General features: G+C 30.3%; 25 non-coding genes across 25 annotated transcripts; all 25 read left to right on the top strand.

The window, feature by feature from the left end:
- Positions 1 to 116: 116 nt before the first annotated feature.
- On the top strand, positions 117 to 188 carry TRNAC-GCA (transfer RNA cysteine (anticodon GCA)). Its single transcript has one exon. It is a non-coding gene; the product is annotated as a tRNA-Cys (tRNA).
- An 851-nt stretch (positions 189 to 1,039) lies between these two features.
- Positions 1,040 to 1,111, top strand: TRNAC-GCA (transfer RNA cysteine (anticodon GCA)). The gene has a single exon. It is a non-coding gene; the product is annotated as a tRNA-Cys (tRNA).
- Positions 1,112 to 1,972: 861 nt separating this feature from the next.
- Positions 1,973 to 2,044, top strand: TRNAC-GCA (transfer RNA cysteine (anticodon GCA)). Its single transcript has one exon. It is a non-coding gene; the product is annotated as a tRNA-Cys (tRNA).
- Positions 2,045 to 2,890: 846 nt separating this feature from the next.
- TRNAC-GCA (transfer RNA cysteine (anticodon GCA)) lies at positions 2,891 to 2,962 on the top strand. Its single transcript has one exon. It is a non-coding gene; the product is annotated as a tRNA-Cys (tRNA).
- Positions 2,963 to 3,813: 851 nt separating this feature from the next.
- Positions 3,814 to 3,885, top strand: TRNAC-GCA (transfer RNA cysteine (anticodon GCA)). Its single transcript has one exon. It is a non-coding gene; the product is annotated as a tRNA-Cys (tRNA).
- Positions 3,886 to 4,748: 863 nt separating this feature from the next.
- TRNAC-GCA (transfer RNA cysteine (anticodon GCA)) lies at positions 4,749 to 4,820 on the top strand. Its single transcript has one exon. It is a non-coding gene; the product is annotated as a tRNA-Cys (tRNA).
- An 861-nt stretch (positions 4,821 to 5,681) lies between these two features.
- On the top strand, positions 5,682 to 5,753 carry TRNAC-GCA (transfer RNA cysteine (anticodon GCA)). The gene has a single exon. It is a non-coding gene; the product is annotated as a tRNA-Cys (tRNA).
- An 867-nt stretch (positions 5,754 to 6,620) lies between these two features.
- Positions 6,621 to 6,692, top strand: TRNAC-GCA (transfer RNA cysteine (anticodon GCA)). Its single transcript has one exon. It is a non-coding gene; the product is annotated as a tRNA-Cys (tRNA).
- An 859-nt stretch (positions 6,693 to 7,551) lies between these two features.
- Positions 7,552 to 7,623, top strand: TRNAC-GCA (transfer RNA cysteine (anticodon GCA)). Its single transcript has one exon. It is a non-coding gene; the product is annotated as a tRNA-Cys (tRNA).
- An 859-nt stretch (positions 7,624 to 8,482) lies between these two features.
- Positions 8,483 to 8,554, top strand: TRNAC-GCA (transfer RNA cysteine (anticodon GCA)). The gene has a single exon. It is a non-coding gene; the product is annotated as a tRNA-Cys (tRNA).
- Positions 8,555 to 9,412: 858 nt separating this feature from the next.
- Positions 9,413 to 9,484, top strand: TRNAC-GCA (transfer RNA cysteine (anticodon GCA)). The gene has a single exon. It is a non-coding gene; the product is annotated as a tRNA-Cys (tRNA).
- An 866-nt stretch (positions 9,485 to 10,350) lies between these two features.
- TRNAC-GCA (transfer RNA cysteine (anticodon GCA)) lies at positions 10,351 to 10,422 on the top strand. Its single transcript has one exon. It is a non-coding gene; the product is annotated as a tRNA-Cys (tRNA).
- Positions 10,423 to 11,279: 857 nt separating this feature from the next.
- Positions 11,280 to 11,351, top strand: TRNAC-GCA (transfer RNA cysteine (anticodon GCA)). The gene has a single exon. It is a non-coding gene; the product is annotated as a tRNA-Cys (tRNA).
- An 856-nt stretch (positions 11,352 to 12,207) lies between these two features.
- Positions 12,208 to 12,279, top strand: TRNAC-GCA (transfer RNA cysteine (anticodon GCA)). Its single transcript has one exon. It is a non-coding gene; the product is annotated as a tRNA-Cys (tRNA).
- Positions 12,280 to 13,115: 836 nt separating this feature from the next.
- On the top strand, positions 13,116 to 13,187 carry TRNAC-GCA (transfer RNA cysteine (anticodon GCA)). Its single transcript has one exon. It is a non-coding gene; the product is annotated as a tRNA-Cys (tRNA).
- Positions 13,188 to 14,047: 860 nt separating this feature from the next.
- Positions 14,048 to 14,119, top strand: TRNAC-GCA (transfer RNA cysteine (anticodon GCA)). The gene has a single exon. It is a non-coding gene; the product is annotated as a tRNA-Cys (tRNA).
- An 860-nt stretch (positions 14,120 to 14,979) lies between these two features.
- Positions 14,980 to 15,051, top strand: TRNAC-GCA (transfer RNA cysteine (anticodon GCA)). Its single transcript has one exon. It is a non-coding gene; the product is annotated as a tRNA-Cys (tRNA).
- Positions 15,052 to 15,908: 857 nt separating this feature from the next.
- Positions 15,909 to 15,980, top strand: TRNAC-GCA (transfer RNA cysteine (anticodon GCA)). Its single transcript has one exon. It is a non-coding gene; the product is annotated as a tRNA-Cys (tRNA).
- An 857-nt stretch (positions 15,981 to 16,837) lies between these two features.
- On the top strand, positions 16,838 to 16,909 carry TRNAC-GCA (transfer RNA cysteine (anticodon GCA)). Its single transcript has one exon. It is a non-coding gene; the product is annotated as a tRNA-Cys (tRNA).
- An 836-nt stretch (positions 16,910 to 17,745) lies between these two features.
- TRNAC-GCA (transfer RNA cysteine (anticodon GCA)) lies at positions 17,746 to 17,817 on the top strand. Its single transcript has one exon. It is a non-coding gene; the product is annotated as a tRNA-Cys (tRNA).
- An 859-nt stretch (positions 17,818 to 18,676) lies between these two features.
- TRNAC-GCA (transfer RNA cysteine (anticodon GCA)) lies at positions 18,677 to 18,748 on the top strand. Its single transcript has one exon. It is a non-coding gene; the product is annotated as a tRNA-Cys (tRNA).
- A 1,773-nt stretch (positions 18,749 to 20,521) lies between these two features.
- On the top strand, positions 20,522 to 20,593 carry TRNAC-GCA (transfer RNA cysteine (anticodon GCA)). Its single transcript has one exon. It is a non-coding gene; the product is annotated as a tRNA-Cys (tRNA).
- Positions 20,594 to 21,457: 864 nt separating this feature from the next.
- On the top strand, positions 21,458 to 21,529 carry TRNAC-GCA (transfer RNA cysteine (anticodon GCA)). The gene has a single exon. It is a non-coding gene; the product is annotated as a tRNA-Cys (tRNA).
- An 839-nt stretch (positions 21,530 to 22,368) lies between these two features.
- On the top strand, positions 22,369 to 22,440 carry TRNAC-GCA (transfer RNA cysteine (anticodon GCA)). Its single transcript has one exon. It is a non-coding gene; the product is annotated as a tRNA-Cys (tRNA).
- An 851-nt stretch (positions 22,441 to 23,291) lies between these two features.
- Positions 23,292 to 23,363, top strand: TRNAC-GCA (transfer RNA cysteine (anticodon GCA)). The gene has a single exon. It is a non-coding gene; the product is annotated as a tRNA-Cys (tRNA).
- The last annotated feature ends 150 nt before the right edge of the window (positions 23,364 to 23,513 follow it).

Below are 23,513 nucleotides of genomic sequence, written 5' to 3'. Positions count from 1 at the left end.
AAAGAAGAGTTTACATTTTTCAAATATAGGTGGCATAGCTTAGTGGTAGAGCATTTGAACATTTTTCAGATTGCATGTTGAAAAAAAAAATTGAGCGTTTGCGTTTTTCAAATATAGGGGGTATAGCTCAGTGGTAGAGCATTTGATTGCAGATCAAGAGGTCCTTGGTTCAACTCCGAGTGCCCCCTGAAGGTACATTTTCAACAGATTAAAAATACATGCTTCGCTACCTATATATTTATACTAGATTTAGAACCGTATGAAGTTGAATTCATGTTTTCTTTATATGAATACTAGTTAAGAAATGCAGCAAAAAGTTTGAGAAATTTTGCCTGTAAAGAAATCTACAAAAGATATATAAAGCACATTGGAAGACTATAAAACTGAGAATTTACTTGTGATATAAAAATTACTGAGTGTTTCTCTGTACTTGTTGTATTAGTTTGTTATTTTTAACAAATAAAAATGTATATCAATGTAAAAAAGGCACAACAACATAAAACTGTGCAAATAGATTTCAGGTTTTATGAGGGAAAAAAAAAAAAAAAAGAGTTTAGGCCTTTTAATATTAGGGGGTATATCTCAGTGGTAGACAGTTAGACTGCAGATCAAGAGATCTTTGGTTTAACTCCAAGTGCCCCCTGAAGGTGCGTTTACAATGGATTAATAATACTGTACATGATTTCTTACCTACATATTTATGCAAGCTTTTGAACCATGTGAAGTTGAATTCATGTTTTTGTGCTTTCTTAAAGCACATTGGTAGACTCTAAAACTAAGGTTTGACTGGTAAAATAAAAATTCCTGAGAGTTCCTCTGTACTTTTTGCTAAAGTTAATTATTTTTAACAAAGAAAAATGCATATCAAAGTAAAAAAACACAACCATATATAAACTGAAGAAAATTTCAGGTTTCATGTTAAAAAAGAAGAGTTTACATTTTTCAAATATAGGTGGCATAGCTTAGTGGTAGAGCATTTGAACATTTTTCAGATTGCATGTTGAAAAAAAAAATTGAGCGTTTGCATTTTTCAAATATAGGGGGTATATCTCAGTGGTAGAGCATTTGATTGCACATCAAGAGGTCCTTGGTTCAACTCCGAGTGCCCCCTGAAGGTACATTTTCAACAGATTAAAAATACATGCTTCGCTACCTATATATTTATACTAGATTTAGAACCGTATGAAGTTGAATTCATGTTTTCTTTATATGAATACTAGTTAAGAAATGCAGCAAAAACTTTGAGAAATTTTGCCTGAAAAAAAATCTACAAAAGATATATAAAGCACATTGGAAGACTATAAAACTGAGAATTTACTTGTGATTTAAAAATTAATGAGTGTTTCTCTGTACTTGTTGTATTAGTTTGTTATTTTTAACAAATAAAAATGTATATCAATGTAAAAAAGGCACAACAACATAAAACTGTGCAAATAGATTTCAGGTTTTATGAGGGAAAAAAAAAAAAAAAAAAAAAAAAAAAGAGTTTAGGTTTTTTAATATTGGGGGTATATCTCAGTGGTAGACAGTTAGACTGCAGATCAAGAGATCTTTGGTTTAACTCAAAGTGCCCCCTGAAGGTGCGTTTACAATGGATTAATAATACTGTACATGATTTCTTACCTACATATTTATGCAAGCTTTTGAACCTTGTGAAGTTGAATTCATGTTTTTGTGCTTTCTTAAAGCACATTGGTAGACTCTAAAACTAAGATTTGATTGGTAAAATAAAAATTCCTGAGAGTTCCTCTGTACTTTTTGCTAAAGTTAATTATTTTGAACAAAGAAAAATGCATATCAAAGTAAAAAAACACAACCATATATAAACTGAAGAAAATTTCAGGTTTCATGTTAAAAAAGAAGAGTTTACATTTTTCAAATATAGGTGGCATAGCTTAGTGGTAGAGCATTTGAACATTTTTCAGATTGCATGTTGAAAAAAAAAATTGAGCGTTTGCATTTTTCAAATATAGGGGGTATAGCTCAGTGGTAGAGCATTTGATTGCAGATCAAGAGGTCCTTGGTTCAACTCCGAGTGCCCCCTGAAGGTACATTTTCAACATATTAAAAATACATGCTTCGCTACCTATATATTTATACTAGATTTAGAACCGTATGAAGTTGAATTCATGTTTTCTTTATATGAATACTAGTTAAGAAATGCAGCAAAAAGTTTGAGAAATTTTGCCTGTAAAGAAATCTACAAAAGATATATAAAGCACATTGGAAGACTATAAAACTGAGAATTTACTTGTGATATAAAAATTAATGAGTGTTTCTCTGTACTTGTTGTATTAGTTTGTTATTTTTAACAAATAAAAATGTATATCAATGTAAAAAAGGCACAACAACATAAAACTGTGCAAATAGATTTCAGGTTTTATGAGGGAAAAAAAAAAAGAGTTTAGGCCTTTTAATATTAGGGGGTATATCTCAGTGGTAGACAGTTAGACTGCAGATCAAGAGATCTTTGGTTTAACTCCAAGTGCCCCCTGAAGGTGCGTTTACAATGGATTAATAATACTGTACATGATTTCTTACCTACATATTTATGCAAGCTTTTGAACCATGTGAAGTTGAATTCATGTTTTTGTGCTTTCTTAAAGCACATTGGTAGACTCTAAAACTAAGGTTTGACTGGTAAAATAAAAATTCCTGAGAGTTCCTCTGTACTTTTTGCTAAAGTTAATTATATTGAACAAAGAAAAATGCATATCAAAGTAAAAAAACACAACCATATATAAACTGAAGAAAATTTCAGGTTTCATGTTAAAAAAGAAGAGTTTACATTTTTCAAATATAGGTGGCATAGCTTAGTGGTAGAGCATTTGAACATTTTTCAGATTGCATGTTGAAAAAAAAAATTGAGCGTTTGCATTTTTCAAATATAGGGGGTATAGCTCAGTGGTAGAGCATTTGACTGCAGATCAAGAGGTCCTTGGTTCAACTCCGAGTGCCCCCTGAAGGTACATTTTCAACAGATTAAAAATACATGCTTCGCTACCTATATATTTATACTAGATTTAGAACCGTATGAAGTTGAATTCATGTTTTCTTTATATGAATACTAGTTAAGAAATGCAGCAAAAAGTTTGAGAAATTTTGCCTGTAAAGAAATCTACAAAAGATATATAAAGCACATTGGAAGACTATAAAACTGAGAATTTACTTGTGATATAAAAATTAATGAGTGTTTCTCTGTACTTGTTGTATTAGTTTGTTATTTTTAACAAATAAAAATGTATATCAATGTAAAAAAGGCACAACAACATAAAACTGTGCAAATAGATTTCAGGTTTTATGAGGGAAAAAAAAAAAAAAAAGAGTTTAGGTCTTTTAATATTGGGGGTATATCTCAGTGGTAGACAGTTAGACTGCAGATCAAGAGATCTTTGGTTTAACTCCAAGTGCCCCCTGAAGATGCGTTTACAATGGATTAATAATACTGTACATGATTTCTTACCTACATATTTATGCAAGCTTTTGAACCATGTGAAGTTGAATTCATGTTTTTGTGCTTTCTTAAAGCACATTGGTAGACTCTAAAACTAAGATTTGACTGGTAAAATAAAAATTCCTGAGAGTTCCTCTGTACTTTTTGCTAAAGTTAATTATTTTGAACAAAGAAAAATGCATATCAAAGTAAAAAAACACAACCATATATAAACTGAAGAAAATTTCAGGTTTCATGTTAAAAAAGAAGAGTTTACATTTTTCAAATATAGGTGGCATAGCTTAGTGGTAGAGCATTTGAACATTTTTCAGATTGCATGTTGAAAAAAAAAAATTGAGCGTTTGCATTTTTCGAATATAGGGGGTATAGCTCAGTGGTAGAGCATTTGATTGCAGATCAAGAGGTCCTTGGTTCAACTCCGAGTGCCCCCTGAAGGTACATTTTCAACAGATTAAAAATACATGCTTCGCTACCTATATATTTATACTAGATTTAGAACCGTATGAAGTTGAATTCATGTTTTCTTTATATGAATACTAGTTAAGAAATGCAGCAAAAAGTTTGAGAAATTTTGCCTGTAAAGAAATCTACAAAAGATATATAAAGCACATTGGAAGACTATAAAACTGAGAATTTACTTGTGATATAAAAATTAATGAGTGTTTCTCTGTACTTGTTGTATTAGTTTGTTATTTTTAACAAATAAAAATGTATATCAATGTAAAAAAGGCACAACAACATAAAACTGTGCAAATAGATTTCAGGTTTTATGAGGGAAAAAAAAAAAAAAAAAAAAAAAAAAAAGAGTTTAGGTCTTTTAATATTGGGGGTATATCTCAGTGGTAGACAGTTAGACTGCAGATCAAGAGATCTTTGGTTTAACTCCAAGTGCCCCCTGAAGATGCGTTTACAATGGATTAATAATACTGTACATGATTTCTTACCTACATATTTATGCAAGCTTTTGAACCATGTGAAGTTGAATTCATGTTTTTGTGCTTTCTTAAAGCACATTGGTAGACTCTAAAACTAAGATTTGACTGGTAAAATAAAAATTCCTGAGAGTTCCTCTGTACTTTTTGCTAAAGTTAATTATTTTGAACAAAGAAAAATGCATATCAAAGTAAAAAAACACAACCATATATAAACTGAAGAAAATTTCAGGTTTCATGTTAAAAAAGAAGAGTTTACATTTTTCAAATATAGGTGGCATAGCTTAGTGGTAGAGCATTTGAACATTTTTCAGATTGCATGTTGAAAAAAAAAAATTGAGCGTTTGCATTTTTCGAATATAGGGGGTATAGCTCAGTGGTAGAGCATTTGACTGCAGATCAAGAGGTCCTTGGTTCAACTCCGAGTGCCCCCTGAAGGTACATTTTCAACAGATTAAAAATACATGCTTCGCTACCTATATATTTATACTAGATTTAGAACCGTATGAAGTTGAATTCATGTTTTCTTTATATGAATACTAGTTAAGAAATGCAGCAAAAACTTTGAGAAATTTTGCCTGAAAAGAAATCTACAAAAGATATATAAAGCACATTGGAAGACTATAAAACTGAGAATTTACTTGTGATATAAAAATTAATGAGTGTTTCTCTGTACTTGTTGTATTAGTTTGTTATTTTTAACAAATAAAAATGTATATCAATGTAAAAAAGGCACAACAACATAAAACTGTGCAAATAGATTTCAGGTTTTATGAGGGAAAAAAAAAAAAAAAAAAAAAAAAAAAGAGTTTAGGTTTTTTAATATTGGGGGTATATCTCAGTGGAAGACAGTTAGACTGCAGATCAAGAGATCTTTGGTTTAACTCAAAGTGCCCCCTGAAGGTGCGTTTACAATGGATTAATAATACTGTACATGATTTCTTACCTACATATTTATGCAAGCTTTTGAACCTTGTGAAGTTGAATTCATGTTTTTGTGCTTTCTTAAAGCACATTGGTAGACTCTAAAACTAAGATTTGATTGGTAAAATAAAAATTCCTGAGAGTTCCTCTGTACTTTTTGCTAAAGTTAATTATTTTGAACAAAGAAAAATGCATATCAAAGTAAAAAAACACAACCATATATAAACTGAAGAAAATTTCAGGTTTCATGTTAAAAAAGAAGAGTTTACATTTTTCAAATATAGGTGGCATAGCTTAGTGGTAGAGCATTTGAACATTTTTCAGATTGCATGTTGAAAAAAAAAATTGAGCGTTTGCATTTTTCAAATATAGGGGGTATAGCTCAGTGGTAGAGCATTTGATTGCAGATCAAGAGGTCCTTGGTTCAACTCCGAGTGCCCCCTGAAGGTACATTTTCAACAGATTAAAAATACATGCTTCGCTACCTATATATTTATACTAGATTTAGAACCGTATGAAGTTGAATTCATGTTTTCTTTATATGAATACTAGTTAAGAAATGCAGCAAAAAGTTTGAGAAATTTTGCCTGTAAAGAAATCTACAAAAGATATATAAAGCACATTGGAAGACTATAAAACTGAGAATTTACTTGTGATATAAAAATTAATGAGTGTTTCTCTGTACTTGTTGTATTAGTTTGTTATTTTTAACAAATAAAAATGTATATCAATGTAAAAAAGGCACAACAACATAAAACTGTGCAAATAGATTTCAGGTTTTATGAGGGGAAAAAAAAAAAAAAAAAAAAAAAAAAAAAAAGAGTTTAGGTCTTTTAATATTGGGGGTATATCTCAGTGGTAGACAGTTAGACTGCAGATCAAGAGATCTTTGGTTTAACTCCAAGTGCCCCCTGAAGATGCGTTTACAATGGATTAATAATACTGTACATGATTTCTTACCTACATATTTATGCAAGCTTTTGAACCATGTGAAGTTGAATTCATGTTTTTGTGCTTTCTTAAAGCACATTGGTAGACTCTAAAACTAAGATTTGACTGGTAAAATAAAAATTCCTGAGAGTTCCTCTGTACTTTTTGCTAAAGTTAATTATTTTGAACAAAGAAAAATGCATATCAAAGTAAAAAAACACAACCATATATAAACTGAAGAAAATTTCAGGTTTCATGTTAAAAAAGAAGAGTTTACATTTTTCAAATATAGGTGGCATAGCTTAGTGGTAGAGCATTTGAACATTTTTCAGATTGCATGTTGAAAAAAAAAAATTGAGCGTTTGCATTTTTCGAATATAGGGGGTATAGCTCAGTGGTAGAGCATTTGACTGCAGATCAAGAGGTCCTTGGTTCAACTCCGAGTGCCCCCTGAAGGTACATTTATAACAGATTAAAAATACATGCTTCGCTACCTATATATTTATACTAGATTTAGAACCGTATGAAGTTGAATTCATGTTTTCTTTATATGAATACTAGTTAAGAAATGCAGCAAAAACTTTGAGAAATTTTGCCTGAAAAGAAATCTCCAAAAGATATATAAAGCACATTGGAAGACTATAAAACTGAGAATTTACTTGTGATATAAAAATTAATGAGTGTTTCTCTGTACTTGTTGTATTAGTTTGTTATTTTTAACAAATAAAAATGTATATCAATGTAAAAAAGGCACAACAACATAAAACTGTGCAAATAGATTTCAGGTTTTATGAGGGAAAAAAAAAAAAAAAAAAAAAAAAAGAGTTTAGGTTTTTTAATATTGGGGGTATATCTCAGTGGTAGACAGTTAGACTGCAGATCAAGAGATCTTTGGTTTAACTCAAAGTGCCCCCTGAAGGTGCGTTTACAATGGATTAATAATACTGTACATGATTTCTTACCTACATATTTATGCAAGCTTTTGAACCTTGTGAAGTTGAATTCATGTTTTTGTGCTTTCTTAAAGCACATTGGTAGACTCTAAAACTAAGATTTGATTGGTAAAATAAAAATTCCTGAGAGTTCCTCTGTACTTTTTGCTAAAGTTAATTATTTTGAACAAAGAAAAATGCATATCAAAGTAAAAAAACACAACCATATATAAACTGAAGAAAATTTCAGGTTTCATGTTAAAAAAGAAGAGTTTACATTTTTCAAATATAGGTGGCATAGCTTAGTGGTAGAGCATTTGAACATTTTTCAGATTGCATGTTGAAAAAAAAAATTGAGCGTTTGCATTTTTCAAATATAGGGGGTATAGCTCAGTGGTAGAGCATTTGATTGCAGATCAAGAGGTCCTTGGTTCAACTCCGAGTGCCCCCTGAAGGTACATTTTCAACATATTAAAAATACATGCTTCGCTACCTATATATTTATACTAGATTAAGAACCGTATGAAGTTGAATTCATGTTTTCTTTATATGAATACTAGTTAAGAAATGCAGCAAAAAGTTTGAGAAATTTTGCCTGTAAAGAAATCTACAAAAGATATATAAAGCACATTGGAAGACTATAAAACTGAGAATTTACTTGTGATATAAAAATTAATGAGTGTTTCTCTGTACTTGTTGTATTAGTTTGTTATTTTTAACAAATAAAAATGTATATCAATGTAAAAAAGGCACAACAACATAAAACTGTGCAAATAGATTTCAGGTTTTATGAGGGAAAAAAAAAAAAAAAAAAAAAAAAGAGTTTAGGTCTTTTAATATTGGGGGTATATCTCAGTGGTAGACAGTTAGACTGCAGATCAAGAGATCTTTGGTTTAACTCCAAGTGCCCCCTGAAGATGCGTTTACAATGGATTAATAATACTGTACATGATTTCTTACCTACATATTTATGCAAGCTTTTGAACCATGTGAAGTTGAATTCATGTTTTTGTGCTTTCTTAAAGCACATTGGTAGACTCTAAAACTAAGATTTGACTGGTAAAATAAAAATTCCTGAGAGTTCCTCTGTACTTTTTGCTAAAGTTAATTATTTTGAACAAAGAAAAATGCATATCAAAGTAAAAAAACACAACCATATATAAACTGAAGAAAATTTCAGGTTTCATGTTAAAAAAGAAGAGTTTACATTTTTCAAATATAGGTGGCATAGCTTAGTGGTAGAGCATTTGAACATTTTTCAGATTGCATGTTGAAAAAAAAAAATTGAGCGTTTGCATTTTTCGAATATAGGGGGTATAGCTCAGTGGTAGAGCATTTGACTGCAGATCAAGAGGTCCTTGGTTCAACTCCAAGTGCCCCCTGAAGGTACATTTTCAACAGATTAAAAATACATGCTTCGCTACCTATATATTTATACTAGATTTAGAACCGTATGAAGTTGAATTCATGTTTTCTTTATATGAATACTAGTTAAGAAATGCAGCAAAAAGTTTGAGAAATTTTGCCTGTAAAGAAATCTACAAAAGATATATAAAGCACATTGGAAGACTATAAAACTGAGAATTTACTTGTGATATAAAAATTACTGAGTGTTTCTCTGTACTTGTTGTATTAGTTTGTTACTTTTAACAAATAAAAATGTATATCAATGTAAAAAAGGCACAACAACATAAAACTGTGCAAATAGATTTCAGGTTTTATGAGGGAAAAAAAAAAAAAAAAAAAAAAAGAGTTTAGGTCTTTTAATATTAGGGGGTATATCTCAGTGGTAGACAGTTAGACTGCAGATCAAGAGATCTTTGGTTTAACTCCAAGTGCCCCCTGAAGGTGCGTTTACAATGGATTAATAATACTGTACATGATTTCTTACCTACATATTTATGCAAGCTTTTGAACCATGTGAAGTTGAATTCATGTTTTTGTGCTTTCTTAAAGCACATTGGTAGACTCTAAAACTAAGATTTGACTGGTAAAATAAAAATTCCTGAGAGTTCCTCTGTACTTTTTGCTAAAGTTAATTATTTTTAACAAAGAAAAATGCATATCAAAGTAAAAAAACACAACCATATATAAACTGAAGAAAATTTCAGGTTTCATGTTAAAAAAGAAGAGTTTACATTTTTCAAATATAGGTGGCATAGCTTAGTGGTAGAGCATTTGAACATTTTTCAGATTGCATGTTGAAAAAAAAAATTGAGCGTTTGCATTTTTCAAATATAGGGGGTATAGCTCAGTGGTAGAGCATTTGACTGCAGATCAAGAGGTCCTTGGTTCAACTCCGAGTGCCCCCTGAAGGTACATTTTCAACAGATTAAAAATACATGCTTCGCTACCTATATATTTATACTAGATTTAGAACCGTATGAAGTTGAATTCATGTTTTCTTTATATGAATACTAGTTAAGAAATGCAGCAAAAAGTTTGAGAAATTTTGCCTGTAAAGAAATCTACAAAAGATATATAAAGCACATTGGAAGACTATAAAACTGAGAATTTACTTGTGATATAAAAATTAATGAGTGTTTCTCTGTACTTGTTGTATTAGTTTGTTATTTTTAACAAATAAAAATGTATATCAATGTAAAAAAGGCACAACAACATAAAACTGTGCAAATAGATTTCAGGTTTTATGAGGGAAAAAAAAAAAAAAAAAAAAAAAAAAAAAAAGAGTTTAGGTCTTTTAATATTGGGGGTATATCTCAGTGGTAGACAGTTAGACTGCAGATCAAGAGATCTTTGGTTTAACTCCAAGTGCCCCCTGAAGATGCGTTTACAATGGATTAATAATACTGTACATGATTTCTTACCTACATATTTATGCAAGCTTTTGAACCATGTGAAGTTGAATTCATGTTTTTGTGCTTTCTTAAAGCACATTGGTAGACTCTAAAACTAAGATTTGACTGGTAAAATAAAAATTCCTGAGAGTTCCTCTGTACTTTTTGCTAAAGTTAATTATTTTGAACAAAGAAAAATGCATATCAAAGTAAAAAAACACAACCATATATAAACTGAAGAAAATTTCAGGTTTCATGTTAAAAAAGAAGAGTTTACATTTTTCAAATATAGGTGGCATAGCTTAGTGGTAGAGCATTTGAACATTTTTCAGATTGCATGTTGAAAAAAAAAAATTGAGCGTTTGCATTTTTCGAATATAGGGGGTATAGCTCAGTGGTAGAGCATTTGACTGCAGATCAAGAGGTCCTTGGTTCAACTCCAAGTGCCCCCTGAAGGTACATTTTCAACAGATTAAAAATACATGCTTCGCTACCTATATATTTATACTAGATTTAGAACCGTATGAAGTTGAATTCATGTTTTCTTTATATGAATACTAGTTAAGAAATGCAGCAAAAAGTTTGAGAAATTTTGCCTGTAAAGAAATCTACAAAAGATATATAAAGCACATTGGAAGACTATAAAACTGAGAATTTACTTGTGATATAAAAATTACTGAGTGTTTCTCTGTACTTGTTGTATTAGTTTGTTACTTTTAACAAATAAAAATGTATATCAATGTAAAAAAGGCACAACAACATAAAACTGTGCAAATAGATTTCAGGTTTTATGAGGGAAAAAAAAAAAAAAAAAAAAAAGAGTTTAGGTCTTTTAATATTAGGGGGTATATCTCAGTGGTAGACAGTTAGACTGCAGATCAAGAGATCTTTGGTTTAACTCAAAGTGCCCCCTGAAGGTGCGTTTACAATGGATTAATAATACTGTACATGATTTCTTACCTACATATTTATGCAAGCTTTTGAACCATGTGAAGTTGAATTCATGTTTTTGTGCTTTCTTAAAGCACATTGGTAGACTCTAAAACTAAGATTTGACTGGTAAAATAAAAATTCCTGAGAGTTCCTCTGTACTTTTTGCTAAAGTTAATTATTTTTAACAAAGAAAAATGCATATCAAAGTAAAAAAACACAACCATATATAAACTGAAGAAAATTTCAGGTTTCATGTTAAAAAAGAAGAGTTTACATTTTTCAAATATAGGTGGCATAGCTTAGTGGTAGAGCATTTGAACATTTTTCAGATTGCATGTTGAAAAAAAAAATTGAGCGTTTGCATTTTTCAAATATAGGGGTTATAGCTCAGTGGTAGAGCATTTGACTGCAGATCAAGAGGTCCTTGGTTCAACTCCGAGTGCCCCCTGAAGGTACATTTTCAACAGATTAAAAATACATGCTTCGCTACCTATATATTTATACTAGATTTAGAACCGTATGAAGTTGAATTCATGTTTTCTTTATATGAATACTAGTTAAGAAATGCAGCAAAAAGTTTGAGAAATTTTGCCTGTAAAGAAATCTACAAAAGATATATAAAGCACATTGGAAGACTATAAAACTGAGAATTTACTTGTGATATAAAAATTAATGAGTGTTTCTCTGTACTTGTTGTATTAGTTTGTTATTTTTAACAAATAAAAATGTATATCAATGTAAAAAAGGCACAACAACATAAAACTGTGCAAATAGATTTCAGGTTTTATGAGGGAAAAAAAAAAAAAAAAAAAAAAAGAGTTTAGGTCTTTTAATATTGGGGGTATATCTCAGTGGTAGACAGTTAGACTGCAGATCAAGAGATCTTTGGTTTAACTCCAAGTGCCCCCTGAAGATGCGTTTACAATGGATTAATAATACTGTACATGATTTCTTACCTACATATTTATGCAAGCTTTTGAACCATGTGAAGTTGAATTCATGTTTTTGTGCTTTCTTAAAGCACATTGGTAGACTCTAAAACTAAGATTTGACTGGTAAAATAAAAATTCCTGAGAGTTCCTCTGTACTTTTTGCTAAAGTTAATTATTTTGAACAAAGAAAAATGCATATCAAAGTAAAAAAACACAACCATATATAAACTGAAGAAAATTTCAGGTTTCATGTTAAAAAAGAAGAGTTTACATTTTTCAAATATAGGTGGCATAGCTTAGTGGTAGAGCATTTGAACATTTTTCAGATTGCAAGTTGAAAAAAAAAATTGAGCGTTTGCATTTTTCAAATATGGGGGTATAGCTCAGTGGTAGAGCATTTGACTGCATATCAAGAGGTCCTTGGTTCAACTCCGAGTGCCCCCTGAAGGTACATTTTCAACAGATTAAAAATACATGCTTCGCTACCTATATATTTATACTAGATTTAGAACCGTATGAAGTTGAATTCATGTTTTCTTTATATGAATACTAGTAAAGAAATGCAGCAAAAAGTTTGAGAAATTTTGCCTGAAAAGAAATCTACAAAAGATATATAAAGCACATTGAAAGACTATAAAACTGAGAATTTACTTGTGATATAAAAATTACTGAGTGTTTCTCTGTACTTGTTGTATTAGTTTGTTATTTTTAACAAATAAAAATGTATATCAATGTAAAAAAAGGCACAACAACATAAAAATGCAAATAGATTTCAGGTTTTATGAGAAAAAAAAAAAGAGTTTAGGTCTTTTAATATTAGGGGGTATATCTCAGTGGTAGACTGCAGATCAAGAGATCTTTGGTTTAACTCCAAGTGCCCCCTGAAGATGCGTTTACAATGGATTAATAATACTGTACATGATTTCTTACCTACATATTTATGCAAGCTTTTGAACCATGTGAAGTTGAATTCATGTTTTTGTGCTTTCTTAAAGCACATTGGTAGACTCTAAAACTAAGATTTGACTGGTAAAATAAAAATTCCTGAGAGTTCCTCTGTACTTTTTGCTAAAGTTAATTATTTTGAACAAAGAAAAATGCATATCAAAGTAAAAAAACACAACCATATATAAACTGAAGAAAATTTCAGGTTTCATGTTAAAAAAGAAGAGTTTACATTTTTCAAATATAGGTGGCATAGCTTAGTGGTAGAGCATTTGAACATTTTTCAGATTGCATGTTGAAAAAAAAAAATTGAGCGTTTGCATTTTTCGAATATAGGGGGTATAGCTCAGTGGTAGAGCATTTGACTGCAGATCAAGAGGTCCTTGGTTCAACTCCGAGTGCCCCCTGAAGGTACATTTTCAACAGATTAAAAATACATGCTTCGCTACCTATATATTTATACTAGATTTAGAACCGTATGAAGTTGAATTCATGTTTTCTTTATATGAATACTAGTTAAGAAATGCAGCAAAAAGTTTGAGAAATTTTGCCTGTAAAGAAATCTACAAAAGATATATAAAGCACATTGGAAGACTATAAAACTGAGAATTTACTTGTGATATAAAAATTACTGAGTGTTTCTCTGTACTTGTTGTATTAGTTTGTTACTTTTAACAAATAAAAATGTATATCAATGTAAAAAAGGCACAACAACATAAAACTGTGCAAATAGATTTCAGGTTTTATGAGGGAAAAAAAAAAAAAAAAAAAAGAAAAGAGTTTAGGTCTTTTAATATTAGGGGGTATATCTCAGTGGTAGACAGTTAGACTGCAGATCAAGAGATCTTTGGTTTAACTCAAAGTGCCCCCTGAAGGTGCATTTACAATGGATTAATAATACTGTACATGATTTCTTACCTACATATTTATGCAAGCTTTTGAACCTTGTGAAGTTGAATTCATGTTTTTGTGCTTTCTTAAAGCACATTGGTAGACTCTAAAACTAAGATTTGACTGGTAAAATAAAAATTCCTGAGAGTTCCTCTGTACTTTTTGCTAAAGTTAATTATTTTTAACAAAGAAAAATGCATATCAAAGTAAAAAAACACAACCATATATAAACTGAAGAAAATTTCAGGTTTCATGTTAAAAAAGAAGAGTTTACATTTTTCAAATATAGGTGGCATAGCTTAGTGGTAGAGCATTTGAACATTTTTCAGATTGCATGTTGAAAAAAAAAATTGAGCGTTTGCATTTTTCAAATATAGGGGGTATAGCTCAGTGGTAGAGCATTTGACTGCAGATCAAGAGGTCCTTGGTTCAACTCCGAGTGCCCCCTGAAGGTACATTTTCAACAGATTAAAAATACATGCTTCGCTACCTATATATTTATACTAGATTTAGAACCGTATGAAGTTGAATTCATGTTTTCTTTATATGAATACTAGTTAAGAAATGCAGCAAAAAGTTTGAGAAATTTTGCCTGTAAAGAAATCTACAAAAGATATATAAAGCACATTGGAAGACTATAAAACTGAGAATTTACTTGTGATATAAAAATTAATGAGTGTTTCTCTGTACTTGTTGTATTATTTTGTTATTTTTAACAAATAAAAATGTATATCAATGTAAAAAAGGCACAACAACATAAAACTGTGCAAATAGATTTCAGGTTTTATGAGGGGAAAAAAAAAAAAAAAAAAAAAAAAGAGTTTAGGTCTTTTAATATTGGGGGTATATCTCAGTGGTAGACAGTTAGACTGCAGATCAAGAGATCTTTGGTTTAACTCCAAGTGCCCCCTGAAGATGCGTTTACAATGGATTAATAATACTGTACATGATTTCTTACCTACATATTTATGCAAGCTTTTGAACCATGTGAAGTTGAATTCATGTTTTTGTGCTTTCTTAAAGCACATTGGTAGACTCTAAAACTAAGATTTGACTGGTAAAATAAAAATTCCTGAGAGTTCCTCTGTACTTTTTGCTAAAGTTAATTATATTGAACAAAGAAAAATGCATATCAAAGTAAAAAAACACAACCATATATAAACTGAAGAAAATTTCAGGTTTCATGTTAAAAAAGAAGAGTTTACATTTTTCAAATATAGGTGGCATAGCTTAGTGGTAGAGCATTTGAACATTTTTCAGATTGCATGTTGAAAAAAAAAAATTGAGCGTTTGCATTTTTCGAATATAGGGTGTATAGCTCAGTGGTAGAGCATTTGACTGCAGATCAAGAGGTCCTTGGTTCAACTCCAAGTGCCCCCTGAAGGTACATTTTCAACAGATTAAAAATACATGCTTCGCTACCTATATATTTATACTAGATTTAGAACCGTATGAAGTTGAATTCATGTTTTCTTTATATGAATACTAGTTAAGAAATGCAGCAAAAAGTTTGAGAAATTTTGCCTGTAAAGAAATCTACAAAAGATATATAAAGCACATTGGAAGACTATAAAACTGAGAATTTACTTGTGATATAAAAATTACTGAGTGTTTCTCTGTACTTGTTGTATTAGTTTGTTACTTTTAACAAATAAAAATGTATATCAATGTAAAAAAGGCACAACAACATAAAACTGTGCAAATAGATTTCAGGTTTTATGAGGGAAAAAAAAAAAAAAAAAAAAAAGAGTTTAGGTCTTTTAATATTAGGGGGTATATCTCAGTGGTAGACAGTTAGACTGCAGATCAAGAGATCTTTGGTTTAACTCAAAGTGCCCCCTGAAGGTGCGTTTACAATGGATTAATAATACTGTACATGATTTCTTACCTACATATTTATGCAAGCTTTTGAACCTTGTGAAGTTGAATTCATGTTTTTGTGCTTTCTTAAAGCACATTGGTAGACTCTAAAACTAAGATTTGACTGGTAAAATAAAAATTCCTGAGAGTTCCTCTGTACTTTTTGCTAAAGTTAATTATTTTTAACAAAGAAAAATGCATATCAAAGTAAAAAAACACAACCATATATAAACTGAAGAAAATTTCAGGTTTCATGTTAAAAAAGAAGAGTTTACATTTTTCAAATATAGGTGGCATAGCTTAGTGGTAGAGCATTTGAACATTTTTCAGATTGCATGTTGAAAAAAAAAATTGAGCGTTTGCATTTTTCAAATATAGGGGTTATAGCTCAGTGGTAGAGCATTTGACTGCAGATCAAGAGGTCCTTGGTTCAACTCCAAGTGCCCCCTGAAGGTACATTTTCAACAGATTAAAAATACATGCTTCGCTACCTATATATTTATACTAGATTTAGGACCGTATGAAGTTGAATTCATGTTTTCTTTATATGAATACTAGTTAAGAAATGCAGCAAAAAGTTTGAGAAATTTTGCCTGTAAAGAAATCTACAAAAGATATATAAAGCACATTGGAAGACTATAAAACTGAGAATTTACTTGTGATATAAAAATTAATGAGTGTTTCTCTGTACTTGTTGTATTAGTTTGTTATTTTTAACAAATAAAAATGTATATCAATGTAAAAAAGGCACAACAACATAAAACTGTGCAAATAGATTTCAGGTTTTATGAGGGAAAAAAAAAAAAAAAAAAAAAAAAGAGTTTAGGTCTTTTAATATTGGGGGTATATCTCAGTGGTAGACAGTTAGACTGCAGATCAAGAGATCTTTGGTTTAACTCCAAGTGCCCCGTAAAGATGCGTTTACAATGGATTAATAATACTGTACATGATTTCTTACCTACATATTTATGCAAGCTTTTGAACCATGTGAAGTTGAATTCATGTTTTTGTGCTTTCTTAAAGCACATTGGTAGACTCTAAAACTAAGATTTGACTGGTAAAATAAAAATTCCTGAGAGTTCCTCTGTACTTTTTGCTAAAGTTAATTATTTTGAACAAAGAAAAATGCATATCAAAGTAAAAAAACACAACCATATATAAACTGAAGAAAATTTCAGGTTTCATGTTAAAAAAGAAGAGTTTACATTTTTCAAATATAGGTGGCATAGCTTAGTGGTAGAGCATTTGAACATTTTTCAGATTGCATGTTGAAAAAAAAAATTGAGCGTTTGCATTTTTCAAATATGGGGGTATAGCTCAGTGGTAGAGCATTTGACTGCATATCAAGAGGTCCTTGGTTCAACTCCGAGTGCCCCCTGAAGGTACATTTTCAACAGATCAAAAATACATGCTTTGCTACCTATATATTTATACTAGATTTAGAACTGTATGAAGTTGAATTCATGTTTTCTTTATATGAATACTAGTAAAGAAATGCAGCAAAAAGTTTGAGAAATTTTGCCTGAAAAGAAATCTACAAAAGATATATAAAGCACATTGAAAGACTATAAAACTGATAATTTACTTGTGATATAAAAATTACTGAGTGTTTCTCTGTACTTGTTGTATTAGTTTGTTATTTTTAACAAATAAAAATGTATATCAATGTAAAAAAAGGCACAACAACATAAAAATGCAAATAGATTTCAGGTTTTATGAGAAAAAAAAAAAGAGTTTAGGTCTTTTAATATTAGGGGGTATATCTCAGTGGTAGACTGCAGATCAAGAGATCTTTGGTTTAACTCCAAGTGCCCCCTGAAGATGCGTTTACAATGGATTAATAATACTGTACATGATTTCTTACCTACATATTTATGCAAGCTTTTGAACCATGTGAAGTTGAATTCATGTTTTTGTGCTTTCTTAAAGCACATTGGTAGACTCTAAAACTAAGATTTGACTGGTAAAATAAAAATTCCTGAGAGTTCCTCTGTACTTTTTGCTAAAGTTAATTATTTTGAACAAAGAAAAATGCATATCAAAGTAAAAAAACACAACCATATATAAACTGAAGAAAATTTCAGGTTTCATGTTAAAAAAGAAGAGTTTACATTTTTCAAATATAGGTGGCATAGCTTAGTGGTAGAGCATTTGAACATTTTTCAGATTGCATGTTGAAAAAAAAAAATTGAGCGTTTGCATTTTTCGAATATAGGGGGTATAGCTCAGTGTTAGAGCATTTGACTGCAGATCAAGAGGTCCTTGGTTCAACTCCAAGTGCCCCCTGAAGGTACATTTTCAACAGATTAAAAATACATGCTTCGCTACCTATATATTTATACTAGATTTAGAACCGTATGAAGTTGAATTCATGTTTTCTTTATATGAATACTAGTTAAGAAATGCAGCAAAAAGTTTGAGAAATTTTGCCTGTAAAGAAATCTACAAAAGATATATAAAGCACATTGGAAGACTATAAAACTGAGAATTTACTTGTGATATAAAAATTACTGAGTGTTTCTCTGTACTTGTTGTATTAGTTTGTTACTTTTAACAAATAAAAATGTATATCAATGTAAAAAAGGCACAACAACATAAAACTGTGCAAATAGATTTCAGGTTTTATGAGGGAAAAAAAAAAAAAAAAAAATAAAAGAGTTTAGGTCTTTTAATATTAGGGGGTATATCTCAGTGGTAGACAGTTAGACTGCAGATCAAGAGATCTTTGGTTTAACTCAAAGTGCCCCCTGAAGGTGCATTTACAATGGATTAATAATACTGTACATGATTTCTTACCTACATATTTATGCAAGCTTTTGAACCTTGTGAAGTTGAATTCATGTTTTTGTGCTTTCTTAAAGCACATTGGTAGACTCTAAAACTAAGATTTGACTGGTAAAATAAAAATTCCTGAGAGTTCCTCTGTACTTTTTGCTAAAGTTAATTATTTTTAACAAAGAAAAATGCATATCAAAGTAAAAAAACACAACCATATATAAACTGAAGAAAATTTCAGGTTTCATGTTAAAAAAGAAGAGTTTACATTTTTCAAATATAGGTGGCATAGCTTAGTGGTAGAGCATTTGAACATTTTTCAGATTGCATGTTGAAAAAAAAAATTGAGCGTTTGCATTTTTCAAATATAGGGGGTATAGCTCAGTGGTAGAGCATTTGACTGCAGATCAAGAGGTCCTTGGTTCAACTCCGAGTGCCCCCTGAAGGTACATTTTCAACAGATTAAAAATACATGCTTCGCTACCTATATATTTATACTAGATTTAGAACCGTATGAAGTTGAATTCATGTTTTCTTTATATGAATACTAGTTAAGAAATGCAGCAAAAAGTTTGAGAAATTTTGCCTGTAAAGAAATCTACAAAAGATATATAAAGCACATTGGAAGACTATAAAACTGAGAATTTACTTGTGATATAAAAATTAATGAGTGTTTCTCTGTACTTGTTGTATTAGTCTGTTACTTTTAACAAATAAAAATGTATATCAATGTAAAAAAGGCACAACAACATAAAACTGTGCAAATAGATTTCAGGTTTTATGAGGGAAAAAAAAATAAAAAAAATAAAGAGTTTAGGTCTTTTAATATTAGGGGGTATATCTCAGTGGTAGACTGCAGATCAAGAGATCTTTGGTTTAACTCAAAGTGCCCCCTGAAGGTGCGTTTACAATGGATTAATAATACTGTACATGATTTCTTACCTACATATTTATGCAAGCTTTTGAACCTTGTGAAGTTGAATTCATGTTTTTGTGCTTTCTTAAAGCACATTGGTAGACTCTAAAACTAAGATTTGATTGGTAAAATAAAAATTCCTGAGAGTTCCTCTGTACTTTTTGCTAAAGTTAATTATTTTGAACAAAGAAAAATGCATATCAAAGTAAAAAAACACAACCATATATAAACTGAAGAAAATGTCAGGTTTCATGTTAAAAAAGAAGAGTTTACATTTTTCAAATATAGGTGGCATAGCTTAGTGGTAGAGCATTTGAACATTTTTCAGATTGCATGTTGAAAAAAAAAAATTGAGCGTTTGCATTTTTCAAAAATATGGGGTATATCTCAGTGGTAGAGCATTTGACTGCAGATCAAGAGGTCCTTGGTTCAACTTCGAGTGCTCCCTGAAGGTACATTTTCAACAGATTAAAAATACATGCTTCGCTACCTATATATTTATACTAGATTTAGAACCGTATGAAGTTGAATTCATGTTTTCTTTATATGAATACTAGTTAAGAAATGCAGCAAAAAGTTTGAGAAATTTTGCCTGTAAAGAAATCTACAAAAGATATATAAAGCACATTGGAAGACTATAAAACTGAGAATTTAGTTGTGATATAAAAGTTACTGAGTGTTTCTCTGTACTTGTTGTATTAGTTTGTTATTTTTAACAAATAAAAATGTATATCAATGTAAAAAAGGCACAACAACATAAAACTGTGCAAATAGATTTCAGGTTTTATGAGGGGAAAAAAAAAAAAAAAAGAGTTTAGGTCTTTTAATATTAGGGGGTATATCTCAGTGGTAGACAGTTAGACTGCAGATCAAGAGATTTTTGGTTTAACTCCAAGTGCCCCCTGAAGGTGCATTTACAATGGATTAATAATACTGTACATGATTTTTTACCTACATATTTATGCAAGCTTTTGAACCATATGATGTTGAATTCATGTTTTTGTCTTTCTTAAAGCACATGGGTAGACTCTAAAACTAAGATTTGACTGGTAAAATAAAAATTCCTGAGAGTTCCTCTGTACTTTTTGCTAAAGTTAATTATTTTTAACAAAGAAAAATGCATATCAAAGTAAAAAAACACAACCATATATAAACTGAAGAAAATTTCAGGTTTCATGTTAAAAAAGAAGAGTTTACATTTTTCAAATATAGGTGGCATTGCTTAGTGGTAGAGCATTTGAACATTTTTCAGATTGCATGTGGAAAAAAAAAAATTGAGCGTTTGCATTTTTCAAATATGGGGGTATAGCTCAGTGGTAGAGCATTTGACTGCAGATCAAGAGGTTCTTGGTTCAACTCCGAGTGCCCCCTGAAGGAACATTTTCAACAGATTAAAAATACATGCTTTGCTACCTATATATTTATACTAGATTTAGAACTGTATAAAGTTGAATTCATGTTTTCTTTATATGAATACTAGTAAAGAAATGCAGCAAAAAGTTTGAGAAATTTTGCCTGAAAAGAAATCTACAAAAGATATATAAAGCACATTGAAAGACTATAAAACTGATAATTTACTTGTGATATAAAAATTACTGAGTGTTTCTCTGTACTTGTTGTATTAGTTTGTTACTTTTAACAAATAAAAATGTATATCAATGTAAAAAAGGCACAACAACATAAAACTGTGCAAATAGATTTCAGGGTTTATGAGGGAAAAAAAAAAAAAAAAAAAAAAAAAAAAAAAGTTTAGGTCTTTTAATATTGACGGTATATCTCAGTGGTAGACAGTTATACTGCAGATCAAGAGATCTTTGGTTTAACTCCAAGTGCCCCCTGAAGATGCGTTTACAATGGATTAATAATACTGTACATGATTTCTTACCTACATATTTATGCAAGCTTTTGAACCATGTGAAGTTGAATTCATGTTTTTGTGCTTTCTTAAAGCACATTGGTAGACTCTAAAACTAAGATTTGACTGGTAAAATAAAAATTCCTGAGAGTTCCTCTGTACTTTTTGCTAAAGTTAATTATTTTGAACAAAGAAAAATGCATATCAAAGTAAAAAAACACAACCATATATAAACTGAAGAAAATTTCAGGTTTCATGTTAAAAAAGAAGAGTTTACATTTTTCAAATATAGGTGGCATAGCTTAGTGGTAGAGCATTTGAACATTTTTCAGATTGCATGTTGAAAAAAAAAAATTGAGCGTTTGCATTTTTCGAATATAGGGGGTATAGCTCAGTGGTAGAGCATTTAACTGCAGATCAAGAGGTCCTTGGTTCAACTCCAAGTTCCCCCTGAAGGTACATTTTCAACAGATTAAAAATACATGCTTCGCTACCTATATATTTATACTAGATTTAGAACCGTATGAAGTTGAATTCATGTTTTCTTTATATGAATACTAGTTAAGAAATGCAGCAAAAAGTTTGAGAAATTTTGCCTGTAAAGAAATCTACAAAAGATATATAAAGCACATTGGAAGACTATAAAACTGAGAATTTACTTGTGATATAAAAATTACTGAGTGTTTCTCTGTACTTGTTGTATTAGTTTGTTATTTTTAACAAATAAAAATGTATATCAATGTAAAAAAAGGCACAACAACATAAAAATGCAAATAGATTTCATGTTTTATGAGAAAAAAAAAAAAAAGAGTTTAGGTCTTTTAATATTAGGGGGTATATCTCAGTGGTAGACTGCAGATCAAGAGATCTTTGGTTTAACTCCAAGTGCCCCATGAAGATGCGTTTACAATGGATTAATAAAACTGTACATGATTTCTTACCTACATATTTATGCAAGCTTTTGAACCATGTGAAGTTGAATTCATATTTTTGTGCTTTCTTAAAGCACATTGGTAGACTCTAAAACTAAGATTTGACTGGTAAAATAAAAATTCCTGAGAGTTCCTCTGTACTTTTTGCTAAAGTTAATTATTTTGAACAAAGAAAAATGCATATCAAAGTAAAAAAACACAACCATATATAAACTGAAGAAAATGTCAGGTTTCATGTTAAAAAAGAAGAGTTTACATTTTTCAAATATAGGTGGCATAGCTTAGTGGTAGAGCATTTGAACATTTTTCAGATTGCATGTTGAAAAAAAAAAATTGAGCGTTTGCATTTTTCAAAAATAGGGGGTATAGCTCAGTGGTAGAGCATTTGACTGCAGATCAAGAGGTCCTTGGTTCAACTTCGAGTGCTCCCTGAAGGTACATTTTCAACAGATTAAAAATACATGCTTCGCTACCTATATATTTATACTAGATTTAGAACCGTATGAAGTTGAATTCATGTTTTCTTTATATGAATACTAGTTAAGAAATGCAGCAAAAAGTTTGAGAAATTTTGCCTGTAAAGAAATCTACAAAGGATATATAAAGCACATTGGAAGACTATAAAACTGAGAATTTACTTGTGATATAAAAGTTACTGAGTGTTTCTCTGTACTTGTTGTATTAGTTTGTTATTTTTAACAAATAAAAATGTATATCAATGTAAAAAAGGCACAACAACATAAAACTGTGCAAATAGATTTCAGGTTTTATGAGGGGAAAAAAAAAAAAAAAAGAGTTTAGGTCTTTTAATATTAGGGGGTATATCTCAGTGGTAGACAGTTAGACTGCAGATCAAGAGATTTTTGGTTTAACTCCAAGTGCCCCCTGAAGGTGCGTTTACAATGGATTAATAATACTGTACATGATTTTTTACCTACATATTTATGCAAGCTTTTGAACCATATGATGTTGAATTCATGTTTTTGTCTTTCTTAAAGCACATTGGTAGACTCTAAAACTAAGATTTGACTGGTAAAATAAAAATTCCTGAGAGTTCCTCTGTACTTTTTGCTAAAGTTAATTATTTTTAACAAAGAAAAATGCATATCAAAGTAAAAAAACACAACCATATATAAACTGAAGAAAATTTCAGGTTTCATGTTAAAAAAGAAGAGTTTACATTTTTCAAATATAGGTGGCATAGCTTAGTGGTAGAGCATTTGAACATTTTTCAGATTGCATGTTGAAAAAAAAAAATTGAGCGTTTGCATTTTTCAAATATGGGGGTATAGCTCAGTGGTAGAGCATTTGACTGCAGATCAAGAGGTTCTTGGTTCAACTCAGAGTGCCCCCTGAAGGTACATTTTCAACAGATTAAAAATACATGCTTTGCTACCTATATATTTATACTAGATTTAGAACTGTATGAAGTTGAATTCATGTTTTCTTTATATGAATACTAGTAAAGAAATGCAGCAAAAAGTTTGAGAAATTTTGCCTGAAA

The sequence above is a fragment of the Dendrobates tinctorius genome, unplaced genomic scaffold (assembly GCF_039654945.1).
Source record: "Dendrobates tinctorius isolate UK_male_01 unplaced genomic scaffold, ASM3965494v1 ptg000008l, whole genome shotgun sequence".
In the NCBI taxonomy this organism is placed as follows: Eukaryota; Metazoa; Chordata; class Amphibia; order Anura; family Dendrobatidae; genus Dendrobates; species Dendrobates tinctorius.
Note: the sequence above shows the minus strand (reverse complement) of the source record. Positions and strands in the feature narration are given on the sequence as shown.